General features: G+C 34.6%; 1 long non-coding RNA gene across 2 annotated transcripts in view; it reads right to left on the bottom strand.

The window, feature by feature from the left end:
* The window catches only part of LOC115944120 (uncharacterized), a 64678-nt gene extending 47596 nt beyond the window's left edge, over positions 1-17082 (bottom strand). The window contains exons 1-3 of one of the 2 annotated variants that reach the window (XR_014144064.1): positions 16025-17082; positions 12887-12944; positions 1782-1900 (exon numbers count right to left, since the gene is read on the bottom strand). This is a non-coding gene — a long non-coding RNA (uncharacterized LOC115944120). Of the gene's footprint in view, positions 1-1781; positions 8664-12886; positions 12945-16024 lie in introns of those variants that run through there. The other variant, XR_014144063.1, reaches the window with a different exon arrangement.
* Between the last annotated feature and the right edge of the window lie 2900 nt (positions 17083-19982).

Raw genomic sequence — 19982 nt, 5'->3', positions numbered from 1 at the left:
GATGACATGAATGAAACTGAAGGATATTAGGCTAATTGAAATAATCCAGAGAGAGACAAATACTCTCTGATTTCTCATATATGGAATCTTTAAAAAAAAAGTCAAACTCATAAGAAAGAGAGTAGAATGGTGGTTGCCAGGACTGGGGAAATGAGGAGGTGTCATTTATAGGGTACTCACTTTCAATTATAAAATGAGTAAGTTCTGGGGGTCTATGTACAGTATGGTGTCTGTAGTTAATATTGTATTTGAATATTGTATGCTTGAAAAATTTGCTAAGGGAGTGTATCTCAAGCATTCTCACCACATAAACAAATAAAAAATAAAATAAAATAACTATATTAGGTGACAAATGTGTTAAGTAACTTAATTGTGGTAATTATTCCATTTTTAAAGACAACTCAAGTCTTTTACTTTGTTCCATGTGTCCAAAACTTTGTTACTCCTGGCTTAGTTTAAGAGTGGTGATTTACTTGCCATTTGCAATGACGTGGATGGAGCTAGAGTGTATTATGCTAAACAAAATAAGTCAGTCAAAGACAAATACGTATGATTTCATTCATATGTGGAATTTAAGAAACAAAACAGATGAATGTAGGGGAAGGAAGAAAAAAAAAGGAGAGAAAGGGAGGCAAGTCATAAGAGACTATTAACTACAGAGAACAAACGGAGGGTTAATGGATGGAGGAGGGTGGGGGATGAGCTAAATGGGTGATGGGTATTAAGGAGGACACTTATGATGAGCACTGGGTGTTGTATGTAAGTGATGAATCACTAAATTCTACTCCCGAAACCAATATTACACTATATGTTAACTAACTAGAATTTAAATAAAAATTTGAAAAGGGGGGAAAAAAGAGTGGTGATTTAATTCAAAGCCTTAGTTCACATGATCCTGGATGAGCCCCCAAATTGTGGTCCAGATGTCATTTAGGGTTTGCTTGCCCCTTGAAAGCTAGGTAAGACTTGATAAAACTCCCAATCCATCTTACCTTGGAAATCCAAACCATCAAGATTTCTGTTAAAGGATGGTAGGGAGGGAATAATTTAATATGCTCATGGTCATCTCACAGTGTTTCACTGACTTTTTTAACTCTCTTCCCTCTTCAGTCCCAAATTTTATTTCCTTTCCTAGAAAAAAAATCCCCTCCTTTCTAGTACAGACTAGAAAACCATATTTACTCTTGAGGTCTTGTCTCAGAATCTCCCTCTCTATCTGCCAGTGGATTTTCAAGATATCTTCTTAAAGAGGAACATTTTACCTATGAGAGAATTCACATGCCAGATACTAAAATAATACATTTTCACCTTCTTATAACTGTCTTTTTATTTAAATTCTATAATTTGGGAAGTTATTTCTTAGCTGTAAAGTTGGTCATAGAAAGGAGGCCCTATCAAGTATTATAAATATCATCTTGTCCAACATCCTGAGACCTATAGAGGAAAATGTCTTTCCCAAGATCCCACTATTAATCAGAGCCATAATGCATCTTGAGCCTCTGGATTCTCATTCCAGCGTTCTTTCTATTACTCCATAGTGCACTGATATTCCAAATAAATGCAATCATTATTTAGGCAACTCACTGAATTTTCTTCATTTAATCAAATGATAAAAATTCAAAGTACTTAATAAGAAGATTTAAACTTATATTTTCCTTGATACTGATATTTAAATTGATAGTAACCACTCATGGACCAGATGTTCTTTGTGAGTTTACATTTAAAAACTGATTATGTATGCGTATGATTTAAATCATAGTTTAAATCATAATTTCACTTACAAATCATAGTTCAAAATGCCACATTGTGAGCCATCTGGGTGGCTCAGTCAACTCAGGTCTTGATCTCAGGGTCGTGAGTTCAAGCCCCATGTTGGACTCCACGTTGTGCATGAAGCCTACTTAAAAAAAAAAAAAAAGCCACATAGTAATACAATTGCTAAATCAAATTCATCAGTACTGTGAAGTCAATATTTATTTACATTTTTAGTTCAATATATGTAAATTCAATTTAAAAAATTTTTTAAAAAGATGTTTAAGTGGAAAGAATCCATTGAAGTAACTAAATTAAATTGGTTAGTATCTACTCAATTTATATAATTATATAATTATTTATTTATTCTTTCTAGTCAAGATAAGAAGGTTTTATTATAATAATAACTATAATTTGTTGCACATTCATTGAGGCAGACACTGTGTCCTATATACTATCCCATTTCTGTAACTTCTCAGTAAGTTAGTATTACTTAGAATAATTAACTAAGGGGCGCCTGGGTGGCTCAGTTGGTTGGGCAATTGCCTTCAGCTCGGGTCATGATCTTGGAGTCCCTGGATCGAGTCCCGCATCGTGCTCCCTGCTCGGCAGGGAGTCTGCTTCCCCTCTGATCCTCCCCCCTCTCATGTGCTCTCTCACTCTCATTCTCTCTCTCTCAAATAAATAAATAAAATCTTTAAAAAAAAAAGAATAATTAACTAAGAACACTAAGGTTCAGAAAAGTTATATAAATTCCTCCAGCCACACAACAAAGTAGAAGGTATTAAATTCAAACCCAAATCTGTCCCACCCAAAACCCACACTTCTACTAATGTGAAAATTGATTATTTAATGAAGAATTACATTTTCTTTCAATTACTCATCAATTCACTCAACATATATTTATTTAAAGCCTATTTTGTGGGGTGCCTGGGTGGTTCAGTTGGTTAAGCGTCTGCCTTCAGCTCAGGTCATGATCCCCGGGTCCCGGGATCGATAAAGCCCAGCATGGGCTCCCTGCTCAGCGGGGAGTCTGCTTCTCCCTCTCGCCCTCCACCCACTTGTGCTTGCTTTCTCTCTTTCTCTCTCTCTCTCTCTCGAATAAATAAATAAAATCTTTAAAAAAATAATACAAAACCTATTTTGTATCAGATATCATGTTAGGTGCTAAAGATTTAGTATATCTTTAGATGTATATAGGTATTTAAATAATTATAAAGATTTGTCCTCCTAACAACATTTTATGAGCTTTTCTCAAATTATATATATTTATTAAAATAGATAACTAGAAATACTTAATGCAATAATAAACTTTGAAAATCTTTTTCTAAGCTGTCTGAGGTATTTTTCCTTTATAAGCCTTGCCAGTTCCTCATTTAAATTTTTTTCCCCAAAAATCTCTGGAATAATGAGCATGCAGTTTTGCCTGACCTGTACATGAACCCAATCTCCCAATTATATTTTCTTAGCTTTTTTGACTGTCCCTAACATATTGGTTCATACTTGCACAGTATTCATCTTTAGGCAATAAAGTCTAGGATGGGGTGACGGGAAGACTCTACCTAATTGGCAATATGTCAGCATTTTTCTGGGTGAATGTAATGATGGACTCGGCAGCAGTAAGAGCATGGGCATAACTGACCTAGCAGCATGTAAAGCACTCATGTAACACAGATGATTTAACTACATGAACAGCCAACATTCCCAGCATCAATCTTTTTTTTCCAAAATAAAGCAGTCATTTTTTAAAGTTTTAAACTCATGTATTAAAATACAGATTTGACTTTAACCATCTATCAAAGATAAGCTAAATGATACAAATCTGTTCCAAAATCGAATATGACTTCAGTTAATTTGATGGGAGATAGAAGGTCAAGAGGAGCAGAAACTTTTTTGGACCTACTTTAATTTTGCCTAAACTAGGAGATTTCAGAGAAACCCTCAATTTTGGGAATTGTCTAGGACCCACACCAGGGCCTCCATATTAGCTTCTGCACCTCCTTCCACATCAAAGACAAAATGATATAAGGTATTGTCTGAGACATGTGAGAAAAAGAGAGAATACAAAATCCTTATAGGGATAATTCTAATATACATCCAAATACCAGTGTCACCATTTTATGGTATATAAAGGAAAAGAACAGTTGTCCCACATCTATCCCTGGATGGTCCACCATACAAATTCTCATCCTTACTGCCTCAAACTCCATTGTAGGCCACTATTCATGTTTATCCTTTCAGAATTCTTTTGAAGAATATTGCCCCTTACACTTAAATGGCAGAAGTAAGGACTGGCCACACTTGCCTGTTACTGCCCTGAACCTTTTTCCTCTCCTGTATAATTCAGTCATTACTGAAGATTGGGAGAAATTAGAGCAAATATAGGAGAGGAAGAATTCAAGACAGTAAATTTGATTTTCCTCATAGTTCAAAGAAAAGGTACAAAACCAGATAAACACTAAATACAGAGTTTTTTCCCAGACATGGCTCATTCTTAAAGACTAAGCCATTCATCAAGCTAACTCTTCACTAGGAGTACCTATTTCTTTAAAGTACCATATTACAGATCTATAACACTCAGTAAAATCCAACTCTGTTTAATATGTTGATCATGCTCTAAGAATGCATGTTTTTCCAAATCCCCATTATGCAGTGTGACATAGATCCCTAGAATTTTCCAAAGTCTGTTTAATACTCTGAGGAGACTACAGCAGGACTGCCTAGGTTTTAACCTAAGACTGATCATGCAATAGGCAAATTAGTCTATGCTTGTGGCTTTGGAAAATGTGAAATAGGAAAAAATATATATATAGCTTGGAAAATTTTATATTTGTATTTTTTTTCTTTTTAAGATTTTATTTATTTATTTGAGACAGAGAGCATGAGAGGGAGGGGGGTCAGAGGGAGAAGCAGACTCCCTGCGGAGCAGGGAGCCCGATGCGGGACTCGATCCCGGGACTCCAGGATCATGACCTGAGCCGAAGGCAGTCGCTTAACCAACTGAGCCACCCAGGCGCCCAATATATTTGTATTTTTAAAAAGAAAAACATTTAAATATAATACAAAACTCATAACTTTGTTAGAGTTCCTTGCATTTATATGCACTTTAGTATTTCATTTGTTTCTTTTTAAAAATTTATTATCACAGGGACCCCTGGGTGGCTCAGTTGATTAAGCCTCTGCCTTCAGCTCAGGTCCTGATCTCAGGGTCCTGGGATTGAGCCCCGCGTCAAGCTCCCTGCTTAGCGGGGAGTCTGCTTTTCCCTCTGCCCTCCTTCCCACTGCTTGTGTGCTCTCTCTCTCTCTCAAATAAATAAATAAAATCTTTAAAAAAATTATTATTACAAAGGAATGTGGGTTTCAAAATGATTTTAGTAGTTAATGACTCTAAAAGTTTGAATCTAGCAATGGCTTTAGCACTCTAATTCAGGTGGCCTTTGATATTTAGAAATAAACTTGAAGTGAAAATAAGGATTCTTCTATTTGTTTAGGGTATACCTATTACAAAAATGTCTGTATTGTCTCTCTCTCTGTCTCTCTCTCTCTCTCTCTCTCCATCTCTCTCTATTGTGGATATTATGCATTGACTTCTAAATTTAAAAGACTATAATTTAGCAATATAATACATCCCTCACATATGCACATTTTCTTTTTCCCATCCTCCCAATTTGGTTTTATTAGTTAAATCCAATATTATGTCTATGTAAACATTTTTCATTCTGAGCCAAGCATTTCATTATCTTCCTTAGACAATAATTTTTACTTTTCCAGGTTAATTTTTTAATTTACTTTTACTTGTTTGACAGTTTTCAAACACCTACTAACAAACCGTCTGGGTGCCTCAGTCAATGAAGTGTCTGCCTTCAGCTCAGCTCATGATCTCTGGGTCCTGTGTTCAGGCCCCATGTCAGGCTCACCACTCCACAGGGAGTCTGCTTCTCCCTCTCCCTCTGACCTCCCCCCGCCCATGCTCTCTTTCTCCTCTCTCAAATAAATAAATAAAATCTTTAAAACAAACAAAACAAAAAAACACAAATATCCACTAAAGTCTTCTCAAATTTCCAACAGTTCTCTATATAATGCCTTTTAATCAAATTATTCACATGGCCATAACTGTCAGATAATGGATCAAGTTTATTTTTCTAAACACACCTTTCTCACAAATCCCACTAATGTCCTGATCCAGTAGTTACTTGTTTACCTCTAGCCTGCTGGAACCCTACTGTTTGGAGACTTTCTGTCATTATATTGAACATTCCTTTAGTCTCTTTTTGGTATTTAATTCTATCTCAGAAATTTTCCTCCTTCTGAGGTTACTACCTCATTTTGGTGAAAAAAAAGTACATGGGAGTTACAATTTTTTAGGTTTTCACATGTGATAAATATCTATGCTCTCCCACAAGTTATGACTGATAGTTTGGCTGGCTGCAAAATTCTAAGTTAGAAATTCTCCTCAGGATTTTGAAGATACTGCTCTACTATGTTCAAGTTTTCAGTGTTGCTGTTAATAAGTTTTTTTTTATTATGTTATGTTAATCACCATACATTACATCATTAGTTTTTGATGTAGTGTTCCATGATTCATTGTTTGCGTATAACATCCAGTGCTCCATGCAGTACGTGCCCTATTTAATACCCATCACCAGGCTAACCCATTGTTAATAAGTTTTCTAATAATACCTAACATTAACATTCCTAAATTCTAAATTCTATTCCAAGTTCTATACTAGCCTGTTCATTCCTTATAACAAACTTATGAAAAAGTAATATCCTTAATGACAGACAAGGAAATTGAAGTCCAAAGAAATTAAGTTTCCCTTTTCCCCCTTAATTTTCTGAAATATTACAATATGCATCGCTTTCAACATTTCAATTTTTAATCTATATGCTCATATGCTTGAACTCACAATTATCTTTCGTCTGTTTTCCCTGTAGTCTCTTCAGAAATCACCATAATTAAATGCTGAAATTCCTGGAATAATCCTCTAATTTTCTATCTACTTTATTTTATTTTCTCTCTCTTGTCTTTTCCTCTGTTTCCTAAGATATTTCCTTAGTTTTACATTCCAACATCTATTGAGTTTTTTATTTTAGTGATCACATTTTTAATTTCAAAATATTTAATTCTCTGAAAATTTAATTTTTCTACTCATAAGTATAAATATATTTCCATTTCATTTTTGTGTATCTTAAAACATTCTAGAATTTTCTTTATAGTATCAATTTCCATCTTTGTTACATTTATTCTTACATTCCTTATGGTTTTGTTGTTATTGTAAATCATGTTTTTAAATTACTTTTTCCAAATTTTTTGGTGTTTTTTAAGAATGCCATTGATTTTGTACTGCTGTCTTTTGTTTATATTCCTTTCCTTCTCTTATAATTATTTAACATGGGCCATATGTCATTTAGTTTTTTATTATTAACAATTTTTATTATGATTGGGTCTCAATCTAGCTAAAGCTTTGCATTTGTGTGTTTGGGTTTAGGTGGCCCATGTGAGCTGGGACAGCATCATTTTGTGTACATTGTCTCAGGGCCCTTTTTTCATCAACTTTTCTGTGTCAGCTCTAAGATCATTTATTTTCTTCTTTGTACTTTTGCCTGTTTCTAAGTATGTTTTTGGAATGAACAGAAAATCTGTATGGCTCATTATGAAGCTTTTTATGTTATAGGTTTCCTCTGTAGTATTTGTGCATTTTGTTCCTCCAAGTCAAACATAGAACTGGATTATCAAGTCAGAGATCTTATTTCAGTGTTACTCTTACTAGTAATTTCAAAGATAAACTCAATCAGGAGGTTTAGACAAAACAGAGAAAGGCCTAAGATATCCACAACAGCTCCCCAGGTCCCATCTTCCTGCTCTGGATCAGAATGATAGATCAGGTCTCTAAATAAGGATCATAGATTCACGTCACACACAGGAGATTTTAAGATATAAAATATCTCCATTTTAAATCTGACCATTGTATAACTTATAAGACATCACCATGCCTCATAGATTATAGATTCCAGTTATTATAGGTAACCCTTAGCCAGAGACATTCTACAAAGGGCATTTCAAAGATAAGGTTTCTTCCTCCCACCAAATATCAGTAGAATCTTTCCCCAGAAATATAGCTGGCAAAGGGATGCCAGGGCACCTACCTCCTGTTCTTCCTCGCAGGGCATCTGACAGTCAAGAGAGTTAATAGATTTCAGGTGAACTGCTTTAATTACTTCCTGACAGCCCTAAATGGACTTGATACAATTATCAGGCTGATCATCAGACATGTTCCTTGCTACTACTTGCAAATCTAATTAACTTCTTCTGGAAAAGATAGGTTCTCTTTGTGGCTCTTCTATTCTCCCACCATGGAATAGGATTTGCGCATAGTTCCAAACCCCCCACTACATTCTAGTAACTCACTGTTCAAAGAAAGAAATCTTCGATTAGATCTTTAAGGTCAGAGGCCACTAGATTTCTAAGAGGTTTGGGCCATGCACAAAATCTGGTGGTACTACTTCCTCTATAGGTTATTCCAAATCCCACTTGATTGGCATCTCTGTGCCAGTTTTATTGTTTATTATTTGGTCTGGAAATCCCACAGTTTTATTAGAGATGAAGGGGATTTTTTTCCTATGATTTTTGTTCTTGTTATTTTCTGTTTTCACCAAGGGGGGGGAGGTTGGAGTGGGAATAACTTTGTAATCTTCAAACATAAGAAAATGAAATATTGTCTTAAAAGCCTTCTATTGCTGTGACTCAAAGTTCTATGATTTGAAGAAGTTTCCAAAAACAAAATTTGCTTCAAACTCATGTGTTTGATTTTTTTGTAAATCAGTTTTTAAAAATTTACAATCAACAAAAACCCTATCAACTTAACTTTTAAAATATGCAAAAAGTTTTTGGAAAGTAAATGTTTAAATTTTAAAATAAATTTTTTAAAATTTAAAAATAATTAAATTTTAAAATAATGTTACCTGTCAATAATTGGCAGACAAATATAAGGGTAAATAAATACAAACAGAACTAAAATTTGATTCATTTTCAACTATTTCAAATCTATCTACAGTGTGAAATTTTATCTGCAGCAATAAGGGATTTAATTCATTTCAAGGATACAGTGGAAAATATTGTATTTTACTATATGGTTCTTTTTTTTTAAATTAAACTTCTTATATATTTTTGCGTTAACAAGAGAATAAGATGCAAAATTCTCTGATCTGCAGGGAACTACTAGCCAGATTTCAGTAAATGACAGGCTCTTCAGAGCACCTTATCTTTTTACCTCTCAAACCTAGCATTTTATCTTGCTGGTAGTAGTCACTCTTCCAGTATGTGTGCATTGAACTGCTGTAAAAAATGCGCTAGAAATATTTAAACAATATCCTTTTATTATTATCATTATTCCAATAATTGTTATATGTCAATTATAACATCGGTACTTTTTCCATAAGCGCCATCTCATTAGTCTCTATGGACTCTAAATGTTATTTTCAATGAGTTAAAAGAAAACAAACTATTCTTTCTTGGAAGGCAAATAGAAAATCTTCAGCAAAATAATACTTGTCAAAAAAAAAAAAAAACAGAGAGAGAGAGGGAAAGAAAGAGAAAAAGAAATATCCCAGTCAAATTAAATTACAGAGAGGATTGACATTGATAGAATACAAGTGTCTAAGATAGAATTGTGCAAAATTCCTAAAGTAACACCCAATTCTTATAAAATGTACCGCTAGGAAACAGAGGTTCCATTTTACATCTCATTGCATCTGAAAAAGCAATCTTCTTTAGCAGAGTCCCAACATCCCTTTTCAATTTCAATATGACATTTTATTCTGAGGTTAATAGATATTAATAATACGTACAACTACAGAATATCAGCTACAACAAGACACTAAATATAGAGAAGGTAATTCTGTGGCTTCTGTTCCATTAGGACACTATCACAGGGCCCAAATCTGACCAGAGGTAAGATCTTTACACTTTAACTCACTCAGTCCACTATGGCACCATAGAGCATCTGAGCAAGCCCCTCAGTGACAGTGTTTTACTGTACATCTTTCCTGATTTAGTTTGCTCTCTCACAGAATCTCATTGGAACAAAAGTGTGGAACCTATAGGTGTACCATCAAAAACAGTGTCATTGCAAAAAGATTTGGGGTTTAAATAAGATACGTTACTAAATGCTAAGAATTATCACAGTACTGAGTTAAAGTATATTTCAAAATATAAGCATTGGTGTATTTAAATGTTATAACAACTGTATTGGTAACCAAATAAATACATTAAAATAAGTGAAACAACAAGTCAATTCCCAGTAGAATTACTTAAATATATGTGCTCAAGAGTAGGGGGCTTGGAGCAGAGTTAGGTGCTAACATGTGTCCAAAATAACCATCCCAGGTAGTCAAAAAAGGAAGCAAAGGGTAAGTCTGATGATCGAAATAATTCTAATAGGGCACCTGGGTGTCTCAGGCAGTTATGCCTCTGCCTTCAGCTCAGGTCATGATCCCAGGGTCCCTGGGATCCAATCCCACATCAGGCTCCCTGCCCAAGGGGGGAGTCTTGTTCTCCCTCTGCCCCGCCCCCCGCTCGTGTGCATGCTCTCTCTCTCACAATAAATAAATAAATAAATAAATAAATAAATAAATAAATTGTAATAGCTCCCTAATTTCTATCAAAGAATGACGGATCCATTGAGGAATCTGAAGTGTTTCTGCTTGCCTATATTACTCCATTATATTTTAGTGTTAAGCTTCTGTGATCTTAACCTGCATTGATCTATTTGCTTGTATTCTGAGAATAGGATGGGATAATGAAACAAATTTAGCCTGTAAGTTCAATGCCTGTAAGAATCCATGAAGCCAATATATCCAATCTGAAAGGTTTTATTTTTTGTGGTGGATTTTCAACATAATCAGAAGCTGTAATAATGATAGAATTCTACCAATGAAGAAGACTGCAAGGGGCAAGTCCTCTCTCTTTCCAAAAAATCAAGAAAGCTTGAGGAGAGAACTCCTAGAAAGAAAAACAAAACCTGGAGCACCTGGGTGGCTCAGTCAGTTAAGCATCTGACTCTTGATTTCAGCTCAGGTCATGATCTCACGGTCGTGAGATCGAGCCACACATCGGGCTCCATGCTGAGTATGGAGACTACTTAAGATTCTCTCTCTCCCTCTCCCTCTGCCCCTACCCCTGCTCTCTCTCTATATATATATAAATAAAATCTCAAGAAAGAAAAAGAAAGGCAAAACCTGATCAAAGGGTTAAAGGAAAGGAATAATTCTGAGTACCATAATATTGCCTCCATCTCTCAAATGTTTTTTTGACAAGTACCCATAGATTAATTGGTAAGGTCTAGAGAAGGAAACTATGCATGTAAATTGATAATCTTTGTGATATATTTTAATTAAAAGGCAATGCTGATTTGAGACTTATGGTATGTTTATCATTGTTGGGAGTGGGAGAAAGGGATTCAAAACAAGACTTTGGCACATCAAGAGCTCCCATCCATCAGTAAGCACACGAGCTCTATTAGTAGTTTTGGGATAGAAGTGTGGCTTCACTACATCATCGCCTTTTTAGCATCAGCAGGGAAGGGGCTGGCCATCTATATTGATCAAAAGGCAATTTCACATGGTTTCTTAACAAGCACTGAGGGAGCCAGAAAAATGGCAGGTACCACATGGCTTAGAAGAATACGTTCAGCCATGAGATATGGCATCAAGTCTTCCAGACACAGAATTTAGGAGACTTTGAAGGGAAGCTGTCAATGACACAATAATAGGTATAGTCAGCATCTAAGATATACAATGAAGTACATAAAGTTTGAGATACACTTTCACTGAGATCTGGAGGTTAATATGAATGCTTAACTGAGGAAATAAAAGTATTGGTTAAATAGCCATTTTATTCAGCAAGTTGGCACTTTTAGGAAAAATAACAAATGCATTAGGACTATGGTGAAAAATTAAGATCATAAGAAAGTAGATGATTCTTGAAAGATACAGGGACATGTGTGTGCAAGCAAGGTGATATGACAAGTGAGTCCAGAGAAGGAGGATTTTGGAGAAAGACTACAGAGCAAAAAACAGCAAAAGATGTTAGTATGAATGGTATGAATTTCAAGTAACAAACTGACTCAAGCACAATGAAAATTTGTTAGTTTTATAACCGGGAAATACAGGAATACAGATGGCTTCAGACTGGAATTAGTAGCTCAGAAAAACCTCAAAACATTTTCTCTCTCCATCTTTTGGCTCTGCCTTCCTATGTCTTGGCTATATTTGGTCATGCTTTTCCCATGCAGTGGCAAAGCTGTTCAAACATAGTGTCAAGCCTACTTCCTAACAGATTGGCAAACTCAGGGGGAAAAAAGTAGACACCTCTTTCCCAACAATTTAAGCCAAAGACCAAAGGGTGACTCTTAATTGATTCGGCTCCATTTATAAGCCCATCCTGGAACCCAAACTTTGTGAGAGGGGAATGGAATGTTGTGAAAACAATCAGCATAGATCACGTTCCTACCCCTGGAGATGAGAAATGAGGTCAACTGTGCCTTCCCAGCATGGGTGAAACATGGTCTCTGGGTGGTTTATTAGCAGGAAGGTGATGTACTGTTACCAATAAAGAAATGATGTTTGATTCACTTCTGGTTCAGTTGATCCTAGAAGATGCTATCACCAAAAGTTATTGCTAACCAAAATAATTATAAAAGGGAACTATAAAATCTTAGAATTATGGTAGTGGAAAGTGTGTACATGCATGTAATGCTGTCTAATATATTCAGAATCATATTTGTCCTGAAGTATCCATGATAAAACCTGAGTTTGGTTTTTTATTTTGTTTGCTTTTGATATTTTTCATTTGGATTGCTATTCCAAACTCTTTAGTTGCCACTGTTAAAGAAATACATACCCATGTCTCTTGCTATATGACTTTGCAATTCCTATTGGAATATACAGAGTATTTTCCCACTCAATCAACTCATATTGGGGTTGTTCATGTGTCTTCTTTTGACCAGTGGAATTTTTGCATATTGAGGCAAGCAAAGCCTAAAGTGTCCTTTCAACGACTTGGTCCCTTGTACCATGAAAAGAACATACCTTGAGTAGCCACTGATTAAAGAAAATAGATCAGACTTAACTTTACCTCACAGCCTGGAGTCAAGCCCAGGTAATTGCAGCATGAACCAGTCTCCTCAGATAACCTGCAGACAAGAAAAATAATCATTCGTTGTTTTTAAGTTACTGATATTTTGAAACTGTTGATTGTACAGCATTATTGCAGCAGAAAACTAAATATTAAACTTCCCTGCTATACTACTTGTGAGTTATATTCCACTTATTTTCAACATAGTATATTGTATAAAAATGGTGCTGTTAAAAAAATGGTGCTGTTAAAAATAGTAAAAAATTTTGACATGTAACATTTATTTTAAAATATGATTTAACACAATTTAACCCTTAAACTGCTCAAAAACAATTTCCATATAAGATAGTGAAATTTAAAAGATATAAAAAATGCATTTTACAGATTTCTTCCCATACTTAAGTTTAAAAACAATGTATCGTGCCCCTCTAGGTGCTGTCAACCTGTTCTGAAGAGGGAGGGAGAAGATGGAGGCAAGCTATCCAGTCCCTCACCCCATCCCCCTGCAACTTTAGAGAAATCTCATTGATAGATTTTTTATACACTGAGATTCCACATAAAGTTTCAGTTTTTAAGGAGGGGGAGGGAATTCTTCTGCTATGTTAAAAAACAAGTTTGTAATCTATTCACTACACAATCATCTTACCTAGAAAAATAAAAATTTTTCTCCCTACTCATAAAAGTAATTTGTTTATATATACTGTAATTAAATCCAACTATAAATAGTTTAAAAATAATAAATAATTATGCTAAATTGTGCATCATGGAGGAAATCCTCTTTTCCCCCACAGCCTAAAGAATCATGTTATGAAAAGCAGGTGTTTTTATTATCACCCCTTTAATCATGCCTTTACCAGAGTATGTCTCAGGTTAAAAATGGTCTGTTTTAAAAATTTGTATTCCTTGGGAAGGATACTTTTGAGGGAGGAAATGAAACATTCTCTGTCATTTGCACTCTGAAAGGTCTACACCTGTGAAAAATATATGCTACTAATAAGTAAAAAAATTAAAAAAAATATTTTCATGCCACTTTTCAGTTGATGTATGGGTAGAAAGGATTATGACAGATTTTGACATTCAGAGCATTCTTTAACCTTAAGTGGAAAATGAAATAGTAGGCAGTGATTGACATTTAGAGATTGGAAGACTACCCAGAGCCTACTTACATATCTTTCCCATTATGATGTCAATAATTATTACCACTGAAGTCACACCTTTGAGTTAAGACATTATCTCCAGATTTTTAAATAATTATTAAAATTTAATTCAGTTAAAAAGTTAATTTATTTAATAAAAACCATATTAAGCCATTAACATCAACTAAATCTTTGCGGCAGTAAAGAGAGATAAATTCAATTTTCTTTGAAGGCTCATTTCTTCTGTTTTGATAGCTTACCAACAAGCTGACACCACAGGTCTGAGCAAACTCAGTGGGAGAAAAGGTATTACCAGAAACTGGACTCCAGAAGCCACTTTTTCTAACAGAGTCACTTATCTACTCTTACCTCTCCATATTTATGTCACATTGTTAGGAGTGGGGGGCCCTTTTTACTGGAGTACTGTGCTAGTCAAAGCATAACTCTCAGTGGAATAATAAAATGTCTATAATATGTGTTTGTAACACTCCTCAGTAATCCCTTTTTTATATTTACTATAATGAAGTTAGAATCTCCTTTGAATGACATGTTACCTTTGAGATTACTTAACAAAAAGGAAAAATGTTTTAATGAAAGAATTTTGGAGAGTAAAATTGTATAATTTCAGGATGCTCTTCTTGTTCCATAAGGGTAGGAGGGTTCCAAAAAACAAAAGAAGACCAACAACAATCATGGGGAATTCAAAAGCAAATTTACTACTCTAGAAAGCGCTGAAATTCTATTTAAAATGTCACTAGCAAAGAAAAATGAAAGAATAGAGAAAGAAACTATAATTCAGAATTTTTTTTCGTATTCTTTTTCTTCTCCTTCCTTCTTTTCTCCTTTAAAATTGTTGATTTTAACACAAAATACTTATTACCCTTCTAAAATACCAAAAAGCATGAATATGATTTTTCCCTACTCCTTGTTTCTTTTCCTAAGGAATAGCTACAGTCACAGAACACTCTGGCTTCACTGTGGTACTTCACTCACTAGTGGAAGAGGGTAGCATCTTCTTGATGTTTGGAAAGAAGTATTGGACACATGTAGCCCAGCTCCTTCTTCTCTTTCCCTTGGGAGGAATTCAGATATTCTGCTGATAAAGACATTCTGCTTTTTTGTTTTCTAGAGATGCTTTGCTCATCTCTTTGGGAGAACTCTGCCCCATTTCAGGCTGTTGAGTGGGAATGCCTAATTAAGTCTTAGGTTCACCATTAGAAATACCACTTGCCCATTGATACAAATTGCATTCTCCTATATCAGCTTGTTAATAAAGGTGATGTTTTGGTTTCCATCTTCCTTATTCTTGTTTGCTTTTTAGTTTGACCCCAAGACCCAGAAAAATGTACTACATATTGGGAAGCATTTAAGCCTGCATACAGTACCTCTAAAATATTTCCATATAGTATCTCTAAAATTAAACCTCTGTAATATAACACTGCATTTTGCTGAAACATTCACTTTCTAAGAAAAATTTCTACTGAGATATCAGTCCTTTTTTTCTACCCTTTTTAAGCTGCTTTTGTTAAATGCATACACATTTCTTCATTGGTTTGTTACCTTTAGAATAAAAGGCAGACAATATAACAAATGCTTTTCCTCTCAAATGAAAATTATAGGTTTACTTTCACTGAAGGGGAATTTTACTGGACATAATTCCATACTTTAATTTTAAAACATATTAATACTCATTATATTATAGGGAAGCATTTTATATATGAACATTCTTCTACAAAGCCAGGAGTATTACAAAAATCATTAGTTCCTGGCAGATTGAGGGGCTTTGTTTGGTTTATAGTATGTTTGAAGTACCACTTGACTGACAGTTAAATCAAGAGCTAGTTCTATTATTTCCATCCCCAAACATGTAAAAATAGTAAGCAGGAAGCAGTTTGTCATTCAAAATCAATTATTTCAACATATGACAATAGAAGCCTGGAGTGAGGACTGACAAATACAGGTTCAGGCAAATCTGAAAAAATTCAAAGACTGGCAGACTTACGAGCTAGTGGACTGCAGAATTCAGTTTCATTTAAACTACATAGCTGGGAGGGACGCCTGGGTGGCTCAGTCGTTAAGCGTCGTCTGCCTTCGGCTCAGGTCATGGTCCCGGGGTCCTGGGATGGAGCCCCGCATCGGGCTCCCTGCTCCGCAGGAAGCCTGCTTCTCCCTCTCCCTCTCCTCCTGCTTGTGTTCCCTCTCTCGCTGTGTCTTTATCTGTCAAATAAATAAATAAATAAAATCTTAAACTACATAGCTGGGAGATGGTGGGAGGAGGGAAGCAAACCATAAAGTTTATACACTAAAATTTAATAAACTAATTCTGTATTAATATAAGGAATGATAGTTCCTAGAATTTCATTATCTTGCATAGATAGTGATATCCTTTATATTCAGAAATGTCATTGCTCGTATCAATATATAAAACCTAATAGGGAAGTCTTGAGAGAAAAATGTATTGTTTTTAGTCTTACTTTACTTTTCTAACCTATGTTCCATTAGTATCCCATAAGTCCCCCTCTCCAGAACTAATCAACTAATCTATTCCTTGCTATATAGTCTCATTTCTTTGTGCTTTTGTCGTGCCTTTTTTCTTCTTGGAATATCCCTGCCTCTTTTCTCTTCCTTACAAATTATTCTTACCCATATCAAGACCTTCCTTTTCCATAAAGCTGTCTCAGACCATTTCAGCACATGCATTATCTTCCCCCTTTGAAATCAAACAACCTATTATCCATACTTTATTATGCATAATTTTAAATATTTTCTTCTAATTTCATTAATGTATCATGTAGTTATATTTTGTTTTCCCAATCATACTTTGTACTTAAACGTGGGTAACATATTTCAAAGTACTTAAAAGAGTGCTGTGCACTTAATTAATGTGTTGGATTGATTGATGTGCATTTTCTTTTTTTTTTCCTAATCTTTGTTTTTTTAATCTTTTTATTATGTTATGTTAGTCACCATACAGTACATCATTAGTTTTTGATGTAGTGTTCCATGATTCTTTGTTTGCATATAACACCCAGTGCTCCATGCTATACGTGCTATCTTTAATACCCATCACCGGGCTAACCCATCCCCCCACCCACTCCCCTCTAAAACCCTCGGTTTGTTTCCCGGAGTCCGTAGTCTCTCATGGTTCATCCCCCACTCTGATGTGCATTTTCACTGTCACATACAGATTTGTTTAATCTTTACTTATAGCTCTTATAACACATGTAAGATTATAATATACAAAGCTGAGACTGAAGTTTCTAATAGAGGAATTTCTACAGATCTTATACAGGACCTAGAACTGAATTAGAAACACTATATTCAAGACAAGGATTTTCTGTCAACTAACTTTCAGTGAACGGCACATAGGTTGAACCTGGCAAACTTTCAAATTAGAATAGATGTTATTTTCTGTTCCAATTCCAATGTTTTGTGGGGTTTTTTTTCTCCTTTTTTGAGTTACATTTTAGGAGAGTATCAAGTTGTTAGCCCTCGGTGTTAAGGACACATCTTTACTGAAGAGATGAAGAAGTGTGCATTTAACCAGAAATAGTGGTTAGTGTATTATATACAATTTCTCATTCAGTACACCAAACTAAAAAGTAGATATTACTTTCCTTTTATAGATGAGGAAACTGAGGTTCAGAGAGGTGTTTTTAAAATGTCCATTGAGGGGCGCCTGGGTGGCTCAGTCGTTAAGCGTCTGCCTTCGGCTCAGATCATGGTCCCAGGGTCCTGGGATCAAGCCCCGCATCGGGCTCCCTGCTCCCCGGGAAGCCTGCTTCTCCCTCTCCCACTCCCGCTGCTTGTGTTCCCTCTCTCACTGTATCTCTGTCTGTCAAATAAATAAAATCTTTAAAAAAAAAAAATAAATAAATAAATAAATAAATAAATAAAATGTCCATTGAATTGATTATGAAAATATAATTATTTCATGACTCAAAAATCTTTAAAAATATCAAAGAAAAATATTGAGTTGGATTTGACAGATTTGCAATTATAAGGAAATAATAAACATCACCTTATATTCTAGTGTAAGTGGTGCTGTTTCAACCTAAACCCTTTCAACACAACTATTTCTTCCTAAATAGGTTATGTGAATGGCTCCAAGCCACACGTTGTGTTTTTATTTTTTTTTCCCCCTCAGACTTATGTTCAAGGGCAAAAAGAGCAAACAGATTGTATTTGCCCATCTGTTCCATTTCTTGTGAAAGACCTTTAAAGGTCTTTTAATATATCACTTTACTTCGGTTGGTTTTTTTTTTTTTAATTTCTATTTTTACTAGAGTTCTTAGATTATTTCATCTAAAACCTTGGGATTTTCTGCAAAAAAAAATGTGAGCTACATCTGACATATCTAGATTTTTATGCTTTATATCTACTTTTGTGTGTGTGTGTGTGTGTGTATGTGTGTAGAAAGATTTGCAAGGGCAAATAAAACAAAAGAAAAACTAAGACTCACTCAAACTAGCCCTGAGTTAGGCCCCTGAATTTTTTTCCAGGTAATTCCAAACTGGAAGAAGGAATTTACTTTAATATATCCATAAGAACAAAATACAAGTGTTCAAAAACTTTGGTTTAAATACTCAGAGATTTTTCTATCTTTGTACAAACTGTTTCATTTATCTCTTAATACCACAGAGAGTGATCTCTTTAGAGATTTGGTTTATTGAACATAAGTGTCTTTTTGGAAGCTTTTATCATTTATTGGTCCAACATCTAGATGTACTTTATTTGGAAGCTTAATGATAATAATAATGCTACTATTAATCACAATGTTGAGATTAGTCTGGAAGGGCACTGAGCTTGTTTCAATCATTCTCTGTGATCATATTCCATGATGATGTTTAGTGGTTCAGTTTTGACTTGCAAGTGAGAGTCTAATCATGAACAATGATTCTTCAACATATTTTCCCTTCCATGAGAAGAGAAATAGCTCAGGATTCACAGGCAGAATTGCTTCTATACATAAAATGATACATCTAAAGGAAGAAACTGTTAAGTTCTTAAGTATGAGAAATCACTAAGAACATAGCATAAATGGATTTAAAATGTGTTATATCCAGATCAATGTGGCATCATTTTTCCTGTTTTAAGAATACTATGTTGACAAAAGAGGGGGATAATTTACCAAAAAAATTGACTGCTCTTATAACTTAGAGATCCTGAAAACATGACGGGATTTTGCTAAAGTACTTGACTTCTCCATGATTTTGTTTCCAGCTTTACTGAGGAATAATTGACAAAATTGTATATATTTCAAGTGTATAACGTGATGCTTTGATATACATTGTGAAATAATTACCAAGATCAAGTTAATTACCACATTCATCACCTCATGTAATTAACTTTTTTTGTGTGTGAGAACTATTAAGATCTATTCTCAGAAAATTTCAAGTAACACAATACCCTATTATTAACTATAGTCACCTTGCTGTACATTAGATTCTTAGAACTTATTCATCTTACAAATAGAAGTTGATTATCATTTACCTTACATCTCATTCTCTACCCCCATGCCCTGACAATTACCATTTCCACTTTCTGTTTCTGTGAGTTCAGCTTTATTTTTTTTTAGATTTCATATATAAGTGATACCATGCAGTATTTGTCTGCCTGGCTTATTTCAGTCAGCATAATGCCCTCCAGGTTCATACATGTTCTCATAAATTACAGAATTTTCTTCTTTTTATGGTTAAATAATATTCCATTGCATATATATTTTTTCTTTACCCATTATCTGTTGACATTTAGATGGCTTCTATATCTTGACTATTCTGAATAATGCTGCAGTGAACATGGGAGGGCACATATCAACCAAAATAATGATTTCATACCCTTCAGAAATACAGCAGAGATTTCTGGGTCACATGGTAGTTCTATTTTTTTTTTTTGAATTTTTTTTTTTATTCTTATGTTAATCCCCATACATTACATCATTAGTTCTAGATGAAGTGTTC

The sequence above is a fragment of the Leptonychotes weddellii genome, chromosome 4 (genome assembly GCF_054177405.1).
Source record: "Leptonychotes weddellii isolate Sample4059 chromosome 4, ASM5417740v2, whole genome shotgun sequence".
NCBI classification, from domain to species: domain Eukaryota; kingdom Metazoa; phylum Chordata; class Mammalia; order Carnivora; family Phocidae; genus Leptonychotes; species Leptonychotes weddellii.
This window is presented reverse-complemented; position numbering and strand designations above follow the sequence as displayed.